The sequence below is a fragment of the Schistocerca piceifrons genome, chromosome 5, assembly GCF_021461385.2.
Source record: "Schistocerca piceifrons isolate TAMUIC-IGC-003096 chromosome 5, iqSchPice1.1, whole genome shotgun sequence".
NCBI lineage: Eukaryota > Metazoa > Arthropoda > Insecta > Orthoptera > Acrididae > Schistocerca > Schistocerca piceifrons.
The window spans coordinates 260,722,117-260,747,981 of record NC_060142.1 but is presented as its reverse complement, the minus strand read 5'-3'; positions in this window follow the sequence as shown (position 1 = coordinate 260,747,981).

Sequence of the window (25,865 nt, the reverse complement as noted above, 5' to 3'; positions counted from 1 at the left end):
GTACTGCTTTTCAATTTATGCACCACTACATTCACGCCTTGACAATCATCAGATCTACACATTCCCATTTGAGAGTCCTTTTTATAAAAATATTCTTGCAATTACAGTTTACATCTTGAAATTTCAGTTACAGTTATGATGTTACTGATGTTGAAGTGATACTCATTATCCTTCTGATATGAAATGATTCATGAAACCCATCAATATTTAGTGGATATTAGATCCTGCCTGCCTCTGTTAGCAACTGTTTAGTTATAATGAATTAAAGAGAGTCTTTTTTCTAGTAAGAACACAATTCTTTGTTTTGTTTAATCCCCAAACAACTCTCACCACTGCTGTAGCATCTCTAGTGGGCTTTAACATCTGTTGTTTCCTTTTCTTCACTATGTGTGCTCTATAAAATAAAAAAAATAAACAATAAAGGAAAAAATCCACAGGAGATGTGATCAAACAAAACAAAAATTGTGTTATTGTAAGGAGACTGTCCTTATGTTTTTGATTTTAATTTAATAAATTTATTTATTTTCGCAAGCACAGAAATAGAGCTTAATATTCAATCATGATAACTATTTAAAATATGAGAAATAATAAAACCAATCCTATTAGTTTCATAATAGTTACAGGTTATTGCACTGTCTCACAGAATTGTTGACACATGGTGTAGGTCTGGTTACAATAGGACGCATATGTGTCAGCCCAGCTATTCAACAGTAGAAATAAGAGAGTCCTTCTGTCAACATGTGTCATCTTCCTTCACTGAGTCAACTGAAAGTAGAGTGAGCAGCAGACATACTGGTGCAAATACATTTCGGAAAAAGGCGTATTGTTAAGGGAAAATAATTGTGAACATGTTGAAACTTTACATCACCACTCGTACCACATACATTTAGACAGCCTGATGTTGACAACTGGCTGATATAAATTTCAGTAATAGCCTTCTGAACTGCTTTTGTGATAATCGGCACATGAAAATAAGACATACGAGAATATACTTCTCTGAGTGACAGGAAAAATGTAATTTAATTCAAAGAAAGGTTATAATAATTACAGGAACTTTGAAATTCTGCGAGTGATTGTACAACATTATTTCAAATGCTGTATTGACGTTAAGGGCCGAAAAGTGAGCAGCTGAACTAAGGTTTGCAACAATATTAAATCTACAGATCTGGATCTCCTATTATTGCTTGTAGACCGGAATGAAATTGTCTGTCATCCTTTTCTTCCTGGAATGTGGGCAACTCAGAACCACATTGTTGTTGTGGTCTTCAGTCCTGAGACTGGTTTGATGCAGCTCTCCATGCTACCCTATCCTGTGCAAGCTTCTTCATCTCCCAGTACTTACTGCAACCCACATCCTTCTGAATCTGTTTAGTGTATTCATCTCTTGGTCTCCCTCTACGATTTTTACTTTCCACGCTGCCCTCCAATACTAAATTGGTGATCCCTTGATGCCTCAGAACATATCCTACCAACCGGTCCCTTCTTCTTGTCAAGTTGTGCCACAAACTCCTCTTCTCCCAAATTCTATTCAATACCTCCTCATTAGTTATGTGATCTACCCAGCTAACCTTCAGGCATTCTTCTGTAGCACCACATTTCGAAAGCTTCTATTCTCTTCTTGTCCAAACTATTTATCGTCCATGTTTCACTTCCATGCATGACCATACTCCATACAAATACTTTCAGAAATGACTTCCTGACACTTAAATCAATATTCGATGTTAACAAATTTCCCTTCTTCAGAAACGCTTTCCTTGCCATTGCCAGTCTACATTTTATATCCTCTACTTCGACCATCATCAATTATTTTGCTCCCCAAATAGAAAAACTCCTTTACTACTTGAAGTGTCTCATTTCCTAATCTAATTCCCTCAGCATCACCCGAATTAATTCGACTACATTCCATTATCCTCGTTTTGCTTCTGTTGATGTTCATGTTATATCCTCCTTTCAAGACACTATCCATTCCGTTCAACTGCTCTTCCAAGTCCTTTGCTGTCTCTGACAGAATTACAATGTCATCGGCGAACCTCAAAGTTTTTATTACTTCTCCATGGATTTTAATACCTACTCCGAGTTTTTCTTTTGTTTCCTTCACTGCTTGCTCAATATAAAGATTGAATAACATCGGGGATAGGCTACAGCCCTGTCTCACTCCCTTCCCAACCACTGCTTCCCTTTCATGTCCGTCGACTCTTATAACTGCCATCTGGTTTCTGTACAAATTGTAAATAGCCTTTCGTTCCCTGTATTTTATCCCTGCCACCTTCAGAATTTGAAAGAGAGTATTCCAGTCAGCATTGTCAAACGCTTTCTCTAAGTCTACAAATGCTAGAAACGTAGGTTTGCCTTTCCTTAATCTAGCTTCTAAGATAAGTCGTAGGGTCAGTATTGCCCCACGTGTTCCAATATTTCTACGGAATCCAAACTGATCTTCCCCGAGATCGGCTTCTACTGGTTTTTCCATTCGTCTGTAAAGAATTCGCGTTAGTATTTTGCAGCTGTGGCTTATTAAACTGATTGTTCGGTAATTTTCACATCTGTCAACGCCTGCTTTCTTTGGGATTGGAATTATTATATTCTTCTTGAAGTCTGAGAGTATTTCGCCTGTCTCATACATCTTGCTCACCAGATGGTAGAGTTTTGTCAGGACTGTCCCTCCCAAGGCCGTCAGTAGTTCTAGTTGTCTACTCCCGGGGCCTTGTTTCGACTTAGGTCTTTCAGTGCTCTGTCAAACTCTTCATGCAGTATCATATCTCCCATTTCTTCTTCATCTACATCGTCTTCCATTTCCATGATATTGTCCTCAAGAACTTCGCCCCTGTATAGCCCCTTATATACTCCTTCCACCTTTCTGCTTTCCCTTCTTTGCTTAGAACTGGGTTTCCGTCTGAGCTCTTGATATCCATGCAAGTGGTTCTCTTTTCTCCAAAGGTCTCTTTAATTTTCCTGTAGGCAGTATCTATCTTATCCCTTGTGAGATAAGCCTCTACATCCTTACATTTGTCCTCTAGCCATCCCTGCTTAGCCATTTTGCACTTCCTGTCGATCTCATTTTTGAGACGTTTGTATTCCTTTTTCCCTGCTTCATTTACTGCATTTTTATATTTTCTCCTTTCATCAATTAAATTCAATATTTCCTCTGTTACCCAAGGAGTTCTACTAGCCCTGGTCCTTTTACCTAGTTGATCCTCTGCTGCCTTCACTACTTCATCCCTCAAAGCTACCCATTCTTCTTCTACTGTATTTCTTTCCCCCATTCTCTCAATTGTTCCGTTATGCTCTCCCTGAAACTCTGTATAACCTCTGGTTTAGTTAGTTTGTCCAGGTCCCATCTCCCTAAATTCCCACCTTTTTGCAGTTTCTTCAGTTTTAATCTACAGTTCATAACCAATAGATTGTGGTCAGAGTCCACATCTGCCCCTGGAAGTGTCTTACAGTTTAAAACCTGGTTCCTAAATCTCTGTCTTACCATTATATAATCTATCTGAAACCTGTCAGGATCTCCAGGGTTCTTCCATGTTTACAACCTTCTTTCATGATCAACAGAATAACCTTCTGACTTTCACAAGTTAGTATGTTTCCACATATCATTTGATATTGTATTCATTATTTCTTTGTAGTCTACAAAACATGGATCCCACAAATGCCCAATGAAATATTTTAATTAAGTCTTACTAATTTGTAAGAAGTGAATACTTGACTGTGATGGCTCCAGTTCGTGTTGTGTAGGCAGTGTAGACACTTAGACGTATTATAGATGTCGACAGAAATCTTCTTGAAATAAAACTGAACCACCCTTGAAACCATGCTTTTATTTTGCAGTTGGTCATATCAGAACTTTTAACACTTTATTCCATTTTTTTCCACGAATTTCTTCTCCAGCGTATACAAACTAAAACACTTCTCAAGAAACTTGCACAAAGGACCTGTCGAATGTCTCGTAAATTCCTCCAAAGAAATCTAAAGTCAAAGATACCCCAGTCAGCCCCTTGCCCTGCAGCGAGGGCATGACAGGTTGATACATAATCTGCAGCAAGCAGACAAAATATACCACTCAATGCATTACAATTTTTTTAGTATTCCCCATTATCTGTCAACAGTTGTATTAGTCCTCTAGAAGGGTCAGTGAGTACTAGAGAAATTGCTGAACATGTGCTGTTCTCATAAAATCTCAGTCAGACTGACATTTGTGCACTTTCCACTTTCAGTGGCGTCCCTTGGGCTCTAAATATCTGTGATCTGACACCTCGGATCGTGTTTTCGTCACATTTATTTGTATGACGCTGGCCAGTAACATACTACAAAATGCAGGGGTCATAATGCTAAAAATTCAATAAGAAAAATTATTTTGGTGTTTGTATTGCGATACAATGAGACTTTCTTTATGTAATGAAGAATTTGCATAAATTCATTCACAGACTTTGACGTTACTCTTAAGCAATATTACTTCATTTTGAATGAATGTAATGCAAACATACCTTTATGTCGTCAATTTTAGTGTTTTCCGTCGACCCTTAGTTGCCTCTATATTCTTGGGATCTGGTTCGTCTAGTGTAGCTAAATGAAAGGCTGTTTTTTGTGTTGTACGCGTTTCTCTTCTTTTTGCTTGTGAAGCATTTTCAATGGCCTGTGACACAATTTCTTTTCGTAAGTAATATTTCAGTTATATAATAATTATAGATATGTTACTACATTAAAGTTTTTTGTTATTCTTTTGTTGCTAGGTGAGAAACAACTTTTTGCAGCACAAGTTTCCTGATATTAAATTAATATGGGCTTGCACTTACGATTTGTGATCTTATCAGTGAATGTGTGCCATTCTAGAGTTGGATTGTTTGCGTGTCCAGGATATCCAGTTTTCGGCGTTTTAGGAACTCGCTTCACCTTAACACCACCCTTCCATGTAACGCTTTGTCTTGGTTAGTTTTATTTACTTTGTGTAGGACTGGCAAATGTCACTTTGTGTTTCTCGTTGTCCTTTCGTTTTTGTTATACACTGATGAGCCAAAACATTACGAACACCTGTTTAATAGCTTGTTTGTCCGTCTTTGGAACGAAATACATCACTAATTCTGCGTATCAAGGACCTGACAGTTTGTTTTTTTGGAGGTATGTGACATTAGATGTCTACGTTAAGTTTATGTAACACGTGTAAATAACGGGCAGCTGATTTGCGGACACGATCATGCCGCCCGATAGCGACCAAGATGGGTTCCTTAGGATTTACATCAGGCGAATTTGGTCGGTGAGACTTCAACGCGAGTTCACCATAATGCTCCTCAAACCACGGTAGCATGGTACTGACACGAACAATTATACTACTGAAAGATGACATCGCCGTCGGGGAAGGCATCAAGCATGAAGGAATGCGGGTGGTACGCAGCTGTCAGCGTGTCTTCAATTACTACCACAGGTCCCATGCAAGCGCAGGAGAATGTCACCCTTAGCGTAATCTACACCCACCAGCCGGTGTCCGTGGCACGCTGCCTTTTTCGAGCCGCCGTTCACCTCTATGACGGCATTTGTGGAGACCACCATCGACCTAGTGCAGCAAAAATGTGATTCAACCGAAGAGACGCCACATTTCCATTGACCGACGGTCGAATCCCTATGGTCCCGTGCTCCTTGCAGTCGCAACTGACGATGCCGTTGTGTCAACATGTGAACACGTAGGGTTGTCTGCTGCGACGCTCCATATTCAAGAATGTACGATGAACGGTGTGCACGAAAACACTTGTGCATGCACCATCATTGTGCTCTTTCGACAGAGATGCCGTAGAGTACCATCTATGCTGCTTTACAGAGCAGAGAAGCCTCAAACCACACGTTCTGTCAAGAGTCGTGGACGTCAAACTATTTAGCTCCAGGTGGTAGTTTTACTGTCCCTCTACCTCTTTCCGTAGATGTTCACGACGGTAGCACGTCAACATTCGACCAGTTTCACCATTTTCGAGATACTCGCCCTTCGCAGGCTGTGCGTAATAATAATCTGTCCTTTGTCAAAGTCGCTTATCTCAATGGATTTCCCCATTTGCACCCCATATCTTCGCTAGGCTGATCTTCCGTGTGTCTACTCCGCTTATATATACTACTGGCCATTAAAATTGCTACACCACGAAGATGACGTGCTATAGACGCGAAATTTGGTCCAATTGGCTCTGAGCACTATGGGACTTAACATCTGAGGTCATCAGTCTTCTAGAACTTAGAACTACTTAAACCTAACTAACCTAAGGACATCACACACATCCATTCCCCAGGCAGGATTCGAACCTGCGACCGGAGCGGTCACGCGGTTCCAGACTGAAGCGCCTAGAAACGCACGGCCACAAAACCGGCTCTATGCGAATTTTAACCGACAGGAAGAAGATGCTGTGATATGCGAATTATTAGCTTTTCAGAGCATTCACACAAGGTTGGCGGAGGTGGCGACACCTACAACGTGCTGACATGAGGAAAGTTTCCAACCGATTTCTCATACAAACAGCAGTTGACCGGCGTTGCCTGCTGAAACGTTGCTGTGATGCCTCGTGTAAGGAGGAGAAATGCGTACCATCACGATTCCGACTTTGATAAAGGTCCCTGGTCAGCAGATGGGGACGTTTGCAAGACAACACCATCTGCACGAACAGTTCGACGACGTTTGCAGCAGCATGGACTATCAGCTCGGACGCCGGATCACAGACAGGAACTCAACGACGAACCTGGGTGAACGAATGGAAAAGAGTCATTTTTCGGATGAATCCAGGTTCTGTTTACAGCATCATGATGGTCGCATCCGTGTTTGGGGACATCGCGGTGAACACACATTGGAAGCGTGTATTCGTCATCGCCATACTGGCGTATCACCCAGCGTGATGGTATGGGGTGCCATTGGTTACACGTCTTGGTCACCTTTTGTTCGCACTGACTGCACTTTGAACAGTGGACGTTACATTTCAGATGTGTTACGACCTGTGTCTCTACCCTTCATTCGATCCCTGCGAAACCCTACATTTCAGCAGGATAATGCACGACCACATGTTGCAGGTCGTGTACGGGCCTTTCTGGATACAGAAAATGTTCCACTGCTGCCGTGGCCAGCACATTCTCCAGATCTCTCACCAATTGAAAACGTCTGGTCAATGGTGGCCGAGCAACTGGCTCGTCACAATACGCCAGTCAGTACTCTTGATGAACTGTGGTATCGTGTTGAAGCTGCATGGGCAGCTGTACCTGTACACGCCATCCAAGCTCTGTTTGACTCAATGCCCAGGCGTATCAAGGCCGTTAATACGGCCAGAGGTGGTTGTTCTGGGTACTGAGTTCTCAGGATCTATGTGCCCAAACTTCCGTGAAAATGTAATCACATGTCTGGTCTAGTATAATATATTTGCCCAATGAATACCCGTTTATCATCTGTATTTCTTCTTGGTGTAGCAATTTTAATGGCCAGTAGTGTACTTTTATTACCGCGTCATGTGCGCGTAACGGAACAGGCGGCATACAACGCCGCGGTGGGAAGTGGTCATACTGTTTTGCCTTATCAGTGTATGTTCTTTAATATTCTCATTTTTGTTATGTGTGATTATGTGTGTGTACGGTGATCTTTTCATATTTTGTATGTTATACAGAGATGTGTAAAACATGGAGATGAGCCATCTAACATGCAACAGGTCATGAAAATTGCTAGGATGAACAATCACAACAGAAAACTCCTAACTTTACAGCAAAACTTTCAGATACGAAAATCCCTCGCAAACAAAGTGTTATAAATGACCAAATCAACGTCACTAACAACTTGCCGATCATGTTAGCCACTAAACCAATAACAGCCTTTATAGTCAGTACACTTCGTCTTTCGTCTTCCATTCTCATTGTTGTTCGTTGGATCTTGTAAATCACTGTACAAAAAAGGCAATGTCTTGAGTCGTTGACGTGGTCAGAAATAAATATGTGTTTCAGTATTTTTGGTAATTTAACCATATAGGGATGAAATAGTGGGTGAAAGATTTTTTGAAAGTATGTAGTTACTAAGAACTACTAAAGTACTTTTAAAGCTACGTCTATGAAAACTGGTATTTGATTTTTCGGCTACAAATAAAAAAATACGTACGAACTTCCAGCTTGCTGGAGTAGCTGTGGGTCAGCAACTTCTGATAATCAATACAACGAAATACCAGTCCAGAGTTGCAAATTCTATTTTTTTATTCACTCTATGAGTTGTTCTGGGCCGAGACCCATTTTAAGACCATCGTAATATAGTCAAAAATGGTTATCTGTATACGCTGTGTCTGTTCGTTGCACATTTTTGAGATGGTTCTCACACCCTGGGAAATATCATCTTTTGACGATTTGAAAACGTGTCTCGGCCCGAAACTAGTCACCGAGTAAATAAAAAGAAGTGAAACTTCAAATTCCAGACTAGTTTCTCCCTATACTAAAAAAATACGTGTTTTAGTGTTTTTGGAAATTGAATCGCTGTGGGGGTGAAATAGGTAATGAGATTTTCCTATGAAAATATTTTATTATGTAAGAGCTTTTAAAGCTAAATCTAAGAAACTTTAAATATGGCTTCTCAGTTAGAAAAAAAAAACGTGTTTCACTGTTTTTGGAAATTCAACCGCTAAGGGGGTAAATTAGGGGGTAAAGCGTTTTACGAAAATATTTTATTGCGAAAGCATTTTTAAAGTGAAATCTTTGAAAACAGGTTTTTGCTACTCGGTTAGAAATGAAAAATAGGTGTTTGACTGTTTTTGGAAGTACAGCCCCTAAGGGGGTGAAAAAGGATCAGACTGTCACTGACTCAACATCGCCCAGTCCAAACTGCTGAGGATAGAATCTTGATGTTTGAAGAGGGTATGGATCTTGTAGGTATCGTTTAAAAAGGTGAAATAAGGGATGAAAGGCTTTTTGAAAGTATCTGGCTATTAAGCGAATTTTGAAACTAGAACTACGAAAACTGGTATTTGGTTTCTCAGATAGAAAATGAGAAACACATGCGTTTCAACATTTTTGTAAATTCAGTCTCTAAGGGGTAAATTAGTCGGTGAACATTTTTTTGAAAATGAATAATTACTAAAGAACTACTAAAGGATTTTTAAGGCTACGTCTATGACGAGTGGTATTTTTCAGTATTTCTGGAAATTCAGCCCATAAGGGAGTGCACTGAAAATTTTGTACAAAATATAAAAAAAAATTAAAGCTACATTTATGAAAATAAGTATTTCACTTCTCGGTTAGATATAAAGAAATATTTGTTAGGGAATGGAAATTGCTTTGAAAATATCTCCAAAAGAACGCAAAAGCCATCATTAACGGATCTTTGAACTCCAGCTACCAGAATCGCCTTTTGGTCAGAAGTACACTCGGGAAAGACCATGTTTGTATGGCCTTAATTAGGGTGGAAAGCTTAGTTAGAAGGTGTTGCAGTTTGTGAACGACATAAAAATTCGATTAAACAAAAACAAGAAAAAATCTCTGCAAGCCGTACAGTCTAGGGCGAAGCAGCGTTCGCTAAGCTAGTATTGTACACTCCTGAAAATGGAAAAAAGAACACATTGACACCGGTGTGTCAGACCCACCATACTTGCTCCGGACACTGCGAGAGGGCTGTACAAGCAATGATCACACGCACGGCACAGCGGACACACCAGGAACCGCGGTGTTGGCCGTCGAATGGCGCTAGCTGCGCAGCATTTGTGCACCGCCGTCGTCAGTGTCAGCCAGTTTGCCGTGGCATACGGAGCTCCATCGCAGTCTTTAACACTGGTAGCATGCCGCGACAGCGTGGACGTGAACCGTATGTGCAGTTGACGGACTTTGAGCGAGGGCGTATAGTGGGCATGCGGGAGGCCGGGTGGACGTACCGCCGAATTGCTCAACACGTGGGGCGTGAGGTCTCCACAGTACATCGATGTTGTCGCCAGTGGTCGGCGGAAGGTGCACGTGCCCGTCGACCTGGGACCGGACCGCAGCGACGCACGGATGCACGCCAAGACCGTAGGATCCTACGCAGTGCCGTAGGGGACCGCACCGCCACTTCCCAGCAAATTAGGGACACTGTTGCTCCTGGGGTATCGGCGAGGACCATTCGCAACCGTCTCCATGAAGCTGGGCTACGGTCCCGCACACCGTTAGGCCGTCTTCCGCTCACGCCCCAACATCGTGCAGCCCGCCTCCAGTGGTGTCGCGACAGGCGTGAATGGAGGGACGAATGGAGACGTGTCGTCTTCAGCGATGAGAGTCGCTTCTGCCTTGGTGCCAATGATGGTCGCATGCGTGTTTGGCGCAGTGCAGGTGAGCGCCACAATCAGGACTGCATACGACCGAGGCACACAGGGCCAACACCCGGCATCATGGTGTGGGGAGCGATCTCCTACACTGGCCGTACACCACTGGTGATCGTCGAGGGGATACTGAATAGTGCACGGTACATCCAAACCGTCATCGAACCCATGGTTCTACCATTCCTAGACCGGCAAGGGAACTTGCTGTTCCAACAGGACAATGCACGTCCGCATGTATCCCGTGCCACCCAACGTGCTCTAGAAGGTGTAAGTCAACTACCCTGCCCAGCAAGATCTCCGGATCTGTCCCCCATTGAGCATGTTTGGGACTGGATGAAGCGTTGTCTCACGCGGTCTGCACGTCCAGCACGAACGCTGGTCCATCTGAGGCGCCAGGTGGAAATGGCATGGCAAGCCGTTCCACAGGACTACATCCAGCATCTCTACGATCGTCTCCATGGGAGAATAGCAGCCTGCATTGCTGGGAAAGGTGGATATACACTGTACTAGTGCCGACATTGTGCATGCTCTGTTGCCTGTGTCTATGTGCCTGTGGTTCTGTCAGTGTGATCATGTGATGTATCTGACCCCAGGAATGTGTCAATAAAGTTTCCCCTTCCTGGGACAATGAATTCACGGTGTTCTTATTTCAATTTCCAGGAGTGTATATTGCCCATCTTTCTCTGTAGCTTACTTCTATTTTTCAGAGAATGGCGGACACCTTGCACCATTGTAGTATGTAGAACGCTTTTTATATAACAAATATTATGAACTTACCTTGACTTTGCATACGTCTTGCTTTCATTATCAAGCATATCATCAGAACTATCTCCCTGTTATCTTTAGCTATTCTAAGGCCAAGCTGATTGTCACCTAAGAGTTCTACAATTTTCTTATCCATTCTTCTGTGTACTATTCTTGTCAGAAACTTGGATGGATGCTGATTATATATTCTTTTACATATCTGCTATTGCCATCTTAGAATTGGGTGAATAATATTTTTCCAAAGTCTGATATTATATCTTGCGTTGTATCGATTCTATACATCAACTTGAATAGTCGTTTCGTTTCCATTTCCTAGTGTTATTTTTGAAGTTTCTATTAGGCAAGTAGAAAAAGAAGGAGACGTTAGTCAATCCATGTATACAGAGATAAACAGGGTGATTTTTTCCACAGTGTAATAACTCTGGTGATTGATCGATGAGAAGACAGGGAACAAAAAGCTCTAATGAACTTATGTACGGAAATGCATGGTTTCCATGCTAGAGACCGTTTTCTCAATTACACTTTGTTACAGAGACTGCGGTCTAAACGCGCGATACCATACAACCATAGTTGCCTCCTAGAGGGTGGTGCTGTTCCTCATACGTCATGCCGTAGCAACCTCTCCTACCACAGTAATTGGCGATGTTGTGCCCGATTCACTTCTGTTGCTGACTCACTTAGTAGTGGATGTAATATAATGTTGTACACAATGGTTCCGTATTCGAATCGAGGGCTTGCCGACATGTTGTGTACTTACGGAGTGGCAAATGGCAATGGGCGGCGGCAGCAGGGTTGTGTTGGGAGATGTATCCCTGCCAACAACAACTACAGCATTCAGTGTTTACAACCGTACTTAGCCGTTTGTTGGAGACAGGGTCGTTTCAGGAAGCAGGAAACTATAAAGGACGTACCCGAATCGTTCGAACACCACACTTACAGGAAAGTGGAAGGCTACCGTCCTGTCAGTGCCGGGCAGTCGCCCCCCTCCCCCCTGTCGCCCCCCCCCCCCCAGTATAGGGTAAGCCAGACAACCGTGTGGAACATTCTCCTTGACAATTGTTACTAACCTTATCACTTACAACTTGTGCAGGGCCTACTAGCGTCAGACTTTCCACATCAGCAGCAGTTTTGTCACTGGTTTCCTCACCAGGAATCCATGATTCTGAGGTTTGTGTCATCCATCCTACCCACAGATGCGGCCACCTTTGTGCGGAGTGTTGAAGAACGTTCGTAACAGTCATCTGTCGGACAGTATGCAGAACCCCTATGGTATGGTGAGAGCGAATCATCAGCATCGGTGCAGCCGGAATGTGTGGGCCGGGATAATTGGCGACCGCATTTTGGGACCAGTCTTCCTTCCACGTCGCCTAACATGGCCGAACTATGGTCGTTTCTTGCGGGTGACTTTGCCTCTCCTGTTGGAAAAAGTGCCATTGATGATTCGAACGGTTGTGTGGCTGGTACATGACGATGCTCCAGTCCACTTTGTTGTTAACGTCCGGACGCATCTCACTCGAGTCTTCCCTGGTCGATGGATCGGACGAGGGGGTCCAGTTGCATGGCCTGCTCGTTCACCGGATCTCAAACCGTGCGATATCTAGTTATGGGGCCATCTCAAATTTATCGTGTATGCAGAGCCCTTTCCAGATGTGGGGACACTGAATAAGCGTATTCATGTTGCCTTTGCACTGTTCGGTTGCAGCCTGGCCGATGTGAACGTGTGAGACAGAAAATGCTGCGGTGCGTACACGTATGCTTTGAGGCACATGGAAACCATTATCAGCACGTACTGTAACTACTGTGGCGGCATGGTACAGCGCGCATTAGGCCACAGTTTCTGTAACAACGTATTATTGAATATATGATCTCTAGCATGGAAACCATGCAATTCCGGACATACATTCATTAGACATTCTCTGTTTCGTATCCTCTCATCGATCAATCCCTAGACGGTGGGAAAAGTCGCTCTGTACAAGACACGATAGCAAACAGTCACAGAACGAAAGATATATCGTACATAAGCTAGACTACTTTCGTCTTAATACGTCAATAGCTCTTTAACGTACACATCTCGTACTCCAGTTAGAATATTGAGACAGATTCGCATTCCAGATGGTTTTGTAAATGTCCTCCGTAGCTGCTATCCGTAACTCTCACTAGTGGATGACTCCAGATCACCCAATGCTCAGACCGATGCACGTCTAGGGTAATGTGATACAGAAACAGATCAACACAGACTGTTGATCTTGTCGTGCAGAAGTCAATCCAACGAATGAGCTTATATCTGCAATGAAATGTCTTTCACCCCCTCCAGAATCCTTGTTTACTGGACCGGATTTTGTTGTTTCGATGAGTACCACCACCTCTCATAATATTCGATTTGACATCTTCTGTTTAACACCATTTATAGGAGAAATCGTTACAAGAAACGCTGTCGGGTAAATTTAGAGCATCATTATTTCAAACATACGGCGAATAATTCTAGCGCTATTTTCTTTAGCAACCAGCACCAGCATATTGTAATGTCTAATGTTATAATATGAATTGATACTAAATTTTTGGACAAGTGAACAGTTCATTTTAAGCGATCTATTTATTAGTGACATAATAAATGCTTTCAGTTTTGAAAGGCAGGAACAAGAGAAATGCGCTCTCCTTTCGACAACGAAACGCCAAAGATAGGGATTAATAGTCATGAAGATTACCCTCCTATACGACGTGCGTAGTGGCTTCTTGTGGATTTACAAGACAGTCGCTCCCAAGAAAAACTGCAGCCATAAAACATTCTAACGCAATAACCTGTGCTTGTGCGGTGTTGGACTTAGTTTACTACTGTACGCAAAGAATTTAACTACAGTTAATATCTCGGAACATAAATTTGAGCCTAGAAGGGAAGGTTTCTCAACTGTGAAAAACATTCATGAGCGCTGTTGCTAATGACCAGTAATTTCGGTACAAAATGCCTTCTGGAGACTGCTGTAAAAAACACACATTGCTCTGCAGTCTCGGTGTAGCTGTTTGTCTTCAAGCGTCCTTTGGTACACCTCACTAAGTGTGGTGCAGTGCTATGTCGTACGGAATGAACAATATAGCTTAAGTTGCTGTGAAATACACTGGCTGGAAAAAATACTCTCAAGAACGATGTTTGATGGCACCAGGGTATATATGTACATACTGCGGGGTTGCAGTGTTTATTTTTCACTGGCATAGGCCGTCAGATGATGTACCCTCCGTTTGACTCTGCAGTCAGTAACTGTGCTGAGTTTAGAGGTGAACAATGTTTGAAACATTCATTCTATGGTTCACCCTTGTCCCACCGACGAGAACATACTCTTGTTTAGTAGCTTCAGCCATTTGAACGTGGTCGCATTGCCTGCCACTGGGAAACTGGACGGGCGTATCTACAGATTGCTGCACCTGGTGGGCACTGTGTATCTATAGTGTATCGCTGCTTTGAACAGTGGCCTCGTGTCATTCCCACACTTGTAGACCAGAAACTGGACGTCTGTGTAGTACAAACATGTCAAGATCGACGCATTGTGCGAGCAACGGTGGCCAACCGAACATCATCCAGGACCTATGTCGCACTTGTTGTGTTATCAGGCACCATTGGGAACTGTCTGCTTGCCGTAGGATTAAGATTACGTGTGTCTCCGGCCAGGCTACAACTGACACCACCAACCAAGGCTACTCTGTCGTCATGAAAGAGTTGATTGGAGAATGGAATGGTGCTCTGTCGTCTTCAGTGGTGAGAGTAGGTTCTTTACGTATTTGATGGACGTGCACGTGTATGAGCTGCCTGTTGCAGAGTGTGTACCAGTCCTCATGGTGTGGGGGGCCGATCGTTACAATTCGCGGCCACATTTGGTTTTTCTGAAGCGTCAAGTAACCAGTGCTCAGGCCCGTACTACTACCGTTTCTTCTACAGGAAGGTGGCGCCCTTTTTCATTACGACAATGCACTTCCTTACACGGCTACTGCGTTGCAAAGAACTCATCGCGGTGAGCAACAACTGCTCTGGCAAGAAATATCACCGTATCTCTCGCCAAATGAACACGTAAGGGGCATAATGAAGCGGGAACATACTCGTTCTCCAGGTCTGCAAAAACCATTTCCGAATCGCAACAAAAGGCGCAAGACACTTCTGATAATCGCAGGAAGCCATTCGGCACCTTTACGATGGCTTGCATGCAAGAATACACCTGTGCGCTGCCACCAGAGGGGGATACACTGTGTATTGATGCGAGTGTGTGCGGACCCTTAACTGTGACGCGTGTTTCATTTGTCTGAATATGTTATCATATGTCCTACACTGATGTACAACTTGTCACCTCGCTATCACACAATAAAATGACCTTGTCTCTGAGGATGTTGAATTTTCTTCGAGCAGTGTATTTTAACCCTTTGGCTACCATCGGGACGTATGTGTCACACGACAGGTTGTCAGAGGAACGGTGGGAATTTGCTGCACTTTATTGTTATGGATCGATGCGTCACTGGTGAAGGGAGCCTGCTAACGTTTGCAGAATTCTTACACTGACAGGTTGCACTGGTAGGCTGTGCTGTGTTCAATCTTCATTGTTGGCTCACCGAATTAGTTCGCGCCTGCAGGTAGGCAACTTAATTACCACATTTGCAAAGCGGGCTGCCGTCGGTCCTTCGCGGACACATCCTGTCAAAGAATTGCACGCACGTGTTGTCGTTTTTCAAATCACAAACAAAGCCCAAATTATTACAAACTTGGTCTACCAGCTGATATGCGTCATTTTTCTGTACGTATTTTATTTTTGTGCGCCGTCTTCGGAAACCACGGAGGTACTTACGATTAACCCTGTATGTCCCACCTCTCCCCGTGTTGGCAAATGAAACGGTGGGAAGTATGTTTTTCATTTTGTTACTTCTGACTATGACATTAATTAAAATAACTATAGATTAATGTTTTTGGAAAAATATTATTGGTAGCCAAAGGGTTATCGTGAACTGTATCTTATGAGAACGAGGGAATGAAAATGCTTTGAAATAACAAATTTTTTATTCTTTTATGTTGTACCCCAGTCCTTCCGGAACAAGGATGTACACGGTTTTTGTATATTTGGTGTATAATGATAGGAAAGAGCATTTTATAAATGTCGACACGCCCCCTTTTACCAATGCAGGTGTGTTTATCCCGGCTCCAGCAGATTATCTCTGTCTTTACTCTGTTTCTTGACCACTGCTTTTCAAGTTGATCACTCCGATGCTAAGCGAGTGTAGCTGTTTAAAACGAGCATACTGTTTACGTTTCACTCATTGTATTGGTTTGAATTAGATGCTTGATTTCAAGAAGAAATATTTTTGTGTTCATAATCATTTTTTAACTGTATAAATCGGAAGTATGGGCAGCATAATACGCAGAAATAGTAATAATTTTGACAGGGTTGCTAAAACGAGGACACTTGTCATTCTTTCTCTCCATAATACTCCGAGTCGTGGTGTAAATCTCGGAGAGCTAATGTAACTGGGACTTATATAGGTACAAACACCCGCTGGCAATCTCTGTAGCAGATGTGGTAAAATCTATTTGTAGAGACTTACCTAGCAAAAGCTATCTTGCTAAATGCATCCATGCGAGAACTCAAAACCGAAAAGAAAGTTTCTATAACCGTATGTGGGAACGTTTGCCTGAAACAGTATTTGTGGGTCCCAAAACCATAAAAAACAGTGTCATAGATGCAGTGTTATATTTCACTGATGGGCCAGTAAGCAGGCTGAAAGTTTTCAATGGGAACGGCATTAGAACATGGCTGAACAAAAAGAATGCGTTAGTGTCAAATGAACAACAGAGGGTACAGGAGATTGAGAAAAGTACCCTACAAATGACAGTAGCGCCTATAGTTTAAAAGAGGGCCTCCACTGGAGGATACAGAAATCCGCAACGATGATAGTTATGGACATGGCGAGTTTTAACTTTGAACGTAGTTTGAACAGATTACATCAAAAATTTAAATGTATTTCCCGAAAGTATGAAACTGTTAGCTTTATAGTACGTTTAAAATCAGTTACGACTTTTGACGTCTGGCTCACCGGAGGGGACGTGACACCGTTGTCCAAGTAACAGCAATCGCCACCAGCGGTTAGGTTGGTAAGGCGCCCCTGTTGCCACGCCGTGCATAAACAGTACCACGTGGTGTCACGCATTACAGGCATCTACGTTCATTACCTCTCCGTGCAAAGTGATATTTTCTGGCCTTGAAGTGTTTTGAAGTCGTCAGGTATTGTGCACGGGTGTTTCGTGTTGAGGTTACGTTAATAACAACAGTAGAGCACGTCTGAAAACGATTCCCGATAAAAGAGATCGTCCAAGAATACGTTCACCGGCTGTGGAAATAACGTTTTGTTGGAAAAAATTCCTCCAAATTCGACGATAGTAATGGACAATGCGGAATACCATTCGGTTGTGACGGATAAAACTCCAACATTGCAGCGGAGCAAAGCAGCTATTTTTCACTGGGTACAAAGAAATGTTAGATTGGGTAAAGTTGTGTAAAGCGAAGTTAATGGAACTTACAGTCCTGTACAAGCTAAAAACTCCACGCTTATCAGGTCGACGAAATGGCTAACGCTAAAGAGCATAGTTTAATCAGACCTCCTCCGTATCACGCTCATTTAAATCCAACTGAGAATAGATAGGCCCAGATGGAAACTAATGTGGCAAAAAAAACAAGAAATTTGCGCTCAGTGAGGTTGAAATGCTGCCAAAAGCAGTCATTGGAAATATTACATCACATGCGACGTGGATTCATGAAGGACTGTGTCGAGTTTTGAGTAATACGTTACTTCTCTTGCTGCTGTGTTAACGTTGCTTCTTTTGCCTAAACACGGATGACCTTACTGGTATATAAAATGTTCAAATGTGTGTGAATGCCTATGGGACCAAAGTGCGGGGGTCATCGGTCCCTAGACTTACACACTACTTAAACTAATTTATGCTAAGAACACACACACACACACACACACACACACACACACACATGGCCGAGAGAGGACTCGAACCTCCGGTGGGAGGTACCGCGCAATCCGTGACATGGCGCCTCAAACCGCGTGGCCACTCGGCGCGGCACTGGTATACATCTCACTAACATTCTAATGCAGTTGGAATTGTGGCAGAATCCTAAAACAGCGTGTTATTAAACTAGCAACTGAGGGCGAGACATATCAATAGTTATGAGAAAACCCATTCTCATCAACATTATATCATGTAAAAAAATCAGAAGTTGCTTGACTATTGCGTTAGGTATGGAGGTTTCGCATATTAATCATATGGCAACATACTCTTCACTTTGCGTGCTGTCATTGGTCAAAATCTTGTTTCGATATCTCAGACCGTTTAGGAGATACGAGGGATTGATGAATATTTCATTTTGACTTTTTCACTGCTGAGTGCGTTCGTGATGGAACCCGAATGATTTAATATGTTATCTAAATTTCATACGTATGAATTAACACATACCAAACGGAAATTCATAGCGACCCCTACTTTTCGCTGCAAACCTTAAAAATTTCTTGCAGCAGTTCAGCTAATACCGAAATATCACAATAACCGTGACCATTAACGAAATGGGAGGTAATCCATCGTGAAACTGACCAATGAGGCTATAAGATGGGCGAGACTCAGAGTTTATTACCGTATACTTTCTTTAAATTCGTTTGAGAAAGACTGCAGATCGGCCAGCTTACGCGGCTGACGGGCTACGAGCCGAGCAGGTCTGGCGTAAGCGTCGTCTGCTGACGCGTCCAGCACACGCTGGCAACTGGGCTTCCCTCCACTCGCTCCGTACCAATCTGTCAAATCTCGCAGCTAATTGTAATCGCACTTTAGGTTCAATTTTCTCTGAAACTAAATGGGTCAAATGGCTCTAAGCACTATGGGACTTCACATCTGAGGTCATCAGCCCCCTAGACTTAGAACTACTTAAACCTAACTAACCTAAAGACATCACACACGACCATGCCCGACGCAGGATTCGAACCTGCGACCGTAGCAGCAGCGCGGTTCCGGACTGAAGCGCCTAGAACCGCTCGGTCACAACGACCGGCTTCTCTGAAACTAATGCACATAATTATGATAATGAAACTTGGTAGAGAAATTTATTACATCACTTACATGAAACTGTACTAGAATGATGGCAGTCAAATGTGTGACAAATATTTAGATATTATTTTTGAAGTACCTACTTTTAGGTCACTTGTTTTTCTGTGAAATCCTGCTGTGATAATAATGCTATTGTAACATACATAATACACTCTGAAGATGATATCACAACTTACGTACGTTTCAAATTTGGATTCACTTGAACAAATAGTTTTTGAGAAATGTGCACCAACGTTAGTACAGTCAACCATTGGAAGTAAGGTCACGACCGGATTCTCTTAATGCTGTAGTTTGAGTCGTTCTTTATTGTAGGAAACGGATTTTATTATTTTTGTACCAATTTGAATCGTTACATACTGTAGGCAATGCATTTATTTATTTGTGTGTCAGTTTGAATCATTCTATCCTGTAAGTAATACACTTAGTTATTTGTGTACTGCGAGTAATGACCTCCCTTAATCTCCATTTTTATCGCATCACACAACTTACCTATATTCACAGACTCTCGTGCACGCCGTTACCGTGTACTTTACGTCCATTGGAATGATATAAACTACATCATGGAATAGACTCCACATTTTAAACGAAAGGTGAATCGTGCCGTCAGCCGGGTGAGCTGTCGTCACTTGGGCGTTCTGCCACTGCCCGGTCGCATGTTTGCGAAGAGTGTGGAGGTTGGGGGAGGTTGAGAGGGGGGGGGGGGCGGAGGGGGCGGAGAGCAGGCTATTGTTTGCGCCCCTTCCTCTGCTGCCCGCTAATTGTTTTTGCAGCTAATTCCGGGGCCCCACTGCCAACGGTAATTACGTGTTCGCCACGCTCGCAGTCTCCATCAGCGGAAACACTGCGCTCCCACCAAGGCGGGGGAGACTCGCTCTGAAAGAACTGCCGCCGTCATGACATCGACGGGCCTGGGACACATTTCTGCTTGTGCTGCGGGGTGCTTCTAGCACTGTAGTTCGCTTTCCACTAACTAAGAAGCTGAGACACAGGAGCCGGAAAAAAAGACCTTCTGTATTTGAATGGGTTGTTGCAAACAAAATTTGTTTTGAACAGTAATACTGCTGACAAGATAACTCTTGTGTATACTATTATTCATATACACCTGACGATGCTGGGGCTGATTCTGCATTTAGCGTTTGACGATGACACTATGGCTCCAGTATATTAGGACAAGTTTTTATAAAAGAGATCTGAAGATGATCTTTTTAGACGGAAACCAGCAGTCTGACGACAAAAAAATGTGACCATAAAAGTAAAGTTAAGGAAAACGAAAGATACAGAGAAAATACTTTTATTTATGAACGAAAAATTCTAGACCATATTACATTAGTTGGTTTTAAAAATCATGTCCGGTAAATGGCGTCCTCCATTGTTGACACATTTACAAACTCTTTCTGGAAAGTTCTCCGCAGTTTTTCGTGTCATTTCCGGAGGAATGGCAGCCTCTTCCTGGGTGATTGCAAGGTAGTGGGGTGATGTTTGTGCACTTGAGCCTTTAAATGTCACTAAAGGAAAAAAAAAATCATAGGATGATAAATTGCGGTGACCTTGGGGACCAGGCGAATACTCCTCACGAAGAGAGAAGACATCTAGGAAACAACTCCCTTAAAATTTCTGGAGAACAACGAGAGGAGTCAACTGTGGCTCGGTATTGTTGGAACCAGGTATCTCCCTCTTCATTGTCCCGGACAAACTAGTTTAACTCTATTGTGTGAAAGAAACAATTTGAATTAGCCATTACCGTTACGAACTTCTTCGAAAAAATACGGACTCCACACAACTAACTCAGCAACGGAGCACCAAACTGTCGCACGATGGCTATGAAGTGGTCGTTGGTGAAGTTCCTCAGGGTTTCTGCTGTCCAATAGCGGGGATTTTTATTGATTTACAGTATTTGAGAAGTGGAAGCGAGCCTCATCAGAGGCAATCAAAACAGCACCAGAAGGAATGTAGTGAAGTATTTTCTCACAAACGACTCAGTGACTTTCAGAATCACTCTCACTTCATTCTGAAGTAACCATAATTTTGTAGGGGTGCGTATGAAGATCTCGTGGTCCTATCAGATAATCTCAGGGCAGCTGCATATTTAAGTGCTGAACGCTTTGCTTAACGGACGCTCTCAGTCGGGCCACATTTTCGGGCTTGTTAGAGTTCGAGCTCAGCCAGTAGATTTTCTTTTCGGTGCAGAACCTGATGCTCTAAAGTTTGATACCCAAACTCGAATAGTTTCTCTTTCAGGAAGAGAATCATGTCCGCCAAGTTCGAAGCAAATACGAAATGCTGGCTGAGTAGTAATCACTATTACGAATATACTCCTCCAGAATAAAAACACTATGCTTAACCAGCTAAGACTTTGCAACTGCTGAAAATGGAACGTACGTCGCATTCGATCGGTATCTCCACCACATCAGTAACCCCAGCACAACTCCCACACACAGTGGCCTCTCCATATAGGAAGATCTTCTTGCCGGACCCTGTGCAAATTACTGCGGTTCATTAAGAGGTCATTGATTCCACTTCGGTCTGCCATTTCGCTGTCTATTTCCTGTGATTAACTTGTTCGAGATGAATGAATCTCCACGTGCCGATCGGTTCTCGTTCCTTTTTGTGCAAACAGTAAATTCACCTTCGTTTGTCATCTTGTATGCTGTGTACTGTGTTATAAGAATGAGCTATTATCAGGAGTAGTTAAAGCCCAGATCCGTTAAGCTATGCTGTACTGAATTAATGTTTACGTCCCTGTGTTAAACTGAACATGCGATCTGATCACGAATGATTAACGAAGTAGTCACATACGCACATACTTACTTAATATAAACTCGTCGGTAATGAATATGCATAGTTTTGTACTCCAAGACGCGGTAATAGGTAAAAGGAAAGCGAAGATCCGTGTTCTGGCCCTGATGGTACGATTGGTAGCGACCGACAGCCATGCCATCCTCTCCCAATGGCGCCACAGGAAGTGGTACGGATTTGCTCTCCCGGCCATTGTCGGCTGTCTTGACACGGGAGCTGCTACTTCTCACTCAAGACGAGCATTCATCAAAAACTTGTCCAAAAGTTATACAGTTTGTATACTTTCAGCTTACAGCCAAAAGCAGTGCACTGAGTCTGTTTCCCCTTATCTGTTAGCACCGAATTTAGACTCGGAAGAATAATATGTTTAATGCTTCATTAACTCTTAGAAGGTTAAAATTTATTTTGAACATATTTGAAAAATAAAAGGTCAGAAACTTTACGATAAATAATACACTTTCACCACCAAAAACATTTTAAAACGACCGATTTTGAAAATCGGTGAAGTCTGACGCGTATGTCCCACTTATCTAACTACATCGATGTTTTCATGGTAACCTAGTATTTTCAGTGTTAAATTTTACCTTTAGAATGATAAGGATGGCTATTACGGGAATAAGTTTAACAAACCAGCTCCAAAACACATTTATTCTCCTGACAATGAAAAACATGAAATATCACACACAAGTTCTCAAGATAACATTTTAATATGATTTTGACGTATCAACACACAAACTTTTCTAGATTCTGTGAAGTTATCTGGGGCATGTACGTCGCACAACATACAAATCATGTACAAACCAGTGCAATTACTGAGATGTGTATTTATGTTTCAAAATAATGTATATGATGTATAAGAAAACACAATTAGTTACTTCAGACGTTCTAGGAATGTAGAAGATGGTGATTACAACCCATTTTCGTGAAACAAGCGCACTGTGCGCTCGCAACCTTCTATAAATCCTCCTCATGGTCCGTATTATTTTTTCAATGTTGTGAAGACATCTCGCTACATGTTGGCATTAGACAGATATGAGATACAGAGGCTTCAACGCTCAAAACTTAATATTACTTTAGTGGAGCCTATTCGTCCTGTCAACCACGGGAGAGGTGAGATCGTGGCGTAAGTTAAGAACCAAATTTCCACATACAACTGAAAATGGAGAACCTCTCACTATCTTATTTTCCATGAAATATCTCACTATTATACAAAAACGCAATGCAAATCATTAGCATTTCGGCACAGCGTCCATTGAGCTATCTTTCTTCACCTGTAATTTTAGTCATGCAGAGATACGATATTTATTATTAATGGGCTGCAGTAGTAACATAGGACTGAGTCATTTAACTAATCATGCCACGAATATTCATTAACACGATTATGGCTGAAGTAACAGGTTTTCACAGGATGGTGGCATGGCGCTTGGAGCAAGTCGTCATGCAGTACTAAAGTAATGAATTAGGTTGAGCGAAATAATTAAAAAAATGTTACAGAAACTTGTATATTGTTGTCAAAACAATACAGACAGTCAGAAAGACGAGATGGGTTCTCAGTGTAGGTACTGTGAAGAGTGTTTCTAGAAAAGCCAGGACATTACACGCGTTCCCGCAAGATTGTAACCCATTCGTAATGCAGGGGAGGATGATGTTTGAATTTGTTGTGTAACTGATTAAAAAGGTATTACTCGATCCTATAAATCTGTTTCCATTTTACTAGGAGTGAGCAGTTTATGAACCTTTTTGTCGCCATGCTCAATTCACGTTATAGTTCACTGCTCAATTATCGCAAGGTAACTGACCGAATACGTAGAACACACCATTGAAATAAGCTAGACATCTGCTATTAGACTCTACGGCACGTTATTTTAAAGATGTCACCCATTTACCTTCACCATTTATTTATTTAATCGTATGGCTAGGGCTCCCCGTCGGGCAGGCCGTTCGCCAGGTGCTGGTCTTTCAATTTGACGCTACTTCGGTGACCTGCAGTCGGTGAGGATGATAGGATTGTGATGAGGACAACGCAACACCCAGTCCCTGAGCGGAAAAATTACCCGACCCAGCCTGGAAAAAACCCGATCTCAGAGGATTGACAATCCGCCATGCTGGCCATTAAGCTACCGGGGGCGGACGTCTTCACCATTGAAGGACTCTTGAGTGCTGCACACTAAAAGCCAACCAGTCGAGAGCAGAACCAGAAGTAGCACGAAAGAGGAATTCCTATTGGAACGACACTATAATTAAAAAAAATAAATAAAAAAAAGACCACACACGAAGCACCACGAAAAACCGTTTCGAGATTTTGACAATCTAAGGTGCCATTTTGACGGAATCTGGCACGATATGTCTCATAAGGACATCCAACAACTCTATCAATTAATGCCAACCCGAATAACTGCTTGCATAAGGGCCAGATGTTGACCAACGCGTTATTGACTTGCTCAATTTGTGAAGCTGTAAACGTAAATCACATCTACCGATTTCCGCCCCATTCAGATACGTTCTTCGTGGTGGTTCGTCTGTTTTGTCTTAGATTATATATTGCGTCGTGGCCAGACACCCACGAATGTTTTCTATTGGCCAAGGGCCCAAGCTACATTCCAAAGACGCAAACGTACTTGTGGAGACACAAATAGATAGGTCAAATACCTTGGCTCGACTAATCGAAGCTGATCATAGTACGGACTTGCAAAAAATTGTAAAAATAATCTCGCGATTCTAGAAAGCAGAAATATTGTGGGGAGAAATGAAAGTGAAAATGCGTAGGCAGCTTATACAAAACAAAGTGACTGGACGAACGCTACCATATTCAAGAGGCATGAAATCCTTGAAGTGTAGCTGTAGGAGCCTATTTGATGAGAGAGTTAAAAGTGCTTGGGCATTGAGATCAAGCACACTTCGTTTTTATTGTTTTAGGTCAATAGGTTTAGTCAACTGTCGATTCTGCAGAATAGTCTTATTACATATTTTCATGTAGTTACGATATGTACGTGGTTCAGACGGATAAAGTTGAAGGCATAATTGTTATAAAAGTGTTGGTTTTCAAGATTTTATCACCAACCAAAATTTATTGAGAGTTAGTGAAGACTGATTAATGTACACGTCCAATCTTTGCAATTTTCTATTGTCGTTTGTTGCTCTTATCAAGTAGTCAGTACCTAATTATGAAAATGGTTTATAATTATAAAATATGTGCAAGGGGATACTAATGTGAAAGCAAGTAATAAATGATAATTACAGCTGGTAACAAACAGAGGATTTACTTCAATAAAATTTTTCCTGATGTGCGACCGCGTTGTCATGTTGTTTGGTCGACGAACGTGCTGACCATTGTTGCAAGTGGTCTGGCAGAGCGCCAAGAAACGCGTGGGAAGTTTTCTGTGCCAAGCGGCTTATGGATGTCTCATTCTGCTGTTGCTTCAGCTGATTGGCTTGATGTCCACTCGGTACATTTACCGACGATCCGCAAGGCCACTTGCAAGCAACAGCCAAGACATTGGTTTGTAAACTTTTCACCACAACGACATACTCAGGAGACGTCTATTGAAGACGATAACTGCCTATGAAACGGCTGCTTGCACAGCTTCTTTAAGTCTATGAGGTAAAACAGGTAAAAGTATAAATAAACCAATTTTTGTGAAGCTAAATTTATACAAGGATTTCATTATGATAAAGACCAAACTTTAAAGAAGAATCTCCCCCCTTCGGTTTTGGTATTAGAACATGTGGCCTTGTGAGATGACGACCGATAAAGCCTCTCGATATTTTTCTAAGTGCGTTACTGCATCTATGTTGTGAGGGTTTACTTCTGCACACTCGTTCTTATTGTGATATCTGACTATACATTAAAATACCACTGCGCAAAATACTGGTGAGCCAAAACACTTTCACCTGCTTAATAG